Genomic DNA, 1,117 nt, shown 5'->3' on the forward strand with positions numbered 1-1,117 from the left:
TGTCTTTACCAAATAGATCATATGACTTAACTTCCCAATCAAAATTGAACCCTTGAGTCAAAAAAGGAATTTCACGTTTGCCTTAATATGGTAATGATACAAAAGATTGACAAATACGGGTACATATTGTTTAACAGTTATGACATTTTATTTCATTTGATAATAAATCATGCTTCAAATCAATAAACTAGTACATTGTAGACATGTCTTATCTTCTATGATGAATTCTTATTCTTTCTGATAGCTTTTTTTAACTCTGTATTTTTTAGACTGTATATAATAGGATTACAAACTGGAGCAATAGCAATATATGCCAAAAAAGAGAGCTTGTTGTCTGAAAATGTGGACGCCGGTCTCAAACAGGTAGCAAACATAGACCCATAAAAAACTAAAACAACAGTAAATGAGAGCCACATGTGGAGAAGGCCTTGCGACGTCCGGTGACAGACTGTATTTTCAGGATGGATGAGATGATGTTGATGTAAAATATGATGATGAAAACAAAGGACATCACTGATAATAAAGCACTCATGATGAAGGTCAGCAATTCAATAGTGAGAGTGCTGCTGCATGAGAGCTTCATAAGGGCTGTCATTTCACAGAAGAAGTGGTTGATTGTGTGGCTCTCACAGAAGGAGAGCTTTGACATTTCTATGGTGTGGCCAGTTGGTTCTATGAGTCCTATTACCCAGCATGCAGCAGCGAGCCACATACACACAAAGTTATTCACAATAGTCATGTAACGTAGTGGATGGCAGATGGCGATGTAGCGGTCATAAGCCATGACTGTGAGGATGTAAAATTCTACTGCCATCATGGCCAAAAAAAAGTGCATCTGTGTCAGGCATTGAGTGAATGAAATCCATGTGCCTCCTGGAAGAAGCCGGCCAGCATTGGTGCAAATACGACTGTGGTGAGAGAAATGTCAGCGAAGGACACATTTGTGAGAAAAAAATACATTGGAGTGTGCATCTGTGAGTTAGAATAAACTGTAGCAATGATTACAAGATTTCCAACCCAAGTTACTAGGTATACCATTAAAAATGCAGCAAAGAGGGGTACTTGCATCTTCGGAAGATCGGAAAACCCCAAAATGAGGAAATATCCAGAGGAGTTC

At 38.6% G+C, this 1,117-nt stretch overlaps 1 pseudogene; it reads right to left on the reverse strand.

Moving 5' to 3' along the window:
- Window positions 1-215: 215 nt before the first annotated feature.
- Window positions 216-784, reverse strand: LOC138579787 (olfactory receptor 1G1-like; annotated as a pseudogene).
- Window positions 785-1,117: the final 333 nt, after the last annotated feature.

Source organism: Ambystoma mexicanum, chromosome 3p (assembly GCF_040938575.1).
Source record: "Ambystoma mexicanum isolate Mex_15411 chromosome 3p, UKY_AmexF1_1, whole genome shotgun sequence".
Classification (NCBI taxonomy): domain Eukaryota; kingdom Metazoa; phylum Chordata; class Amphibia; order Caudata; family Ambystomatidae; genus Ambystoma; species Ambystoma mexicanum.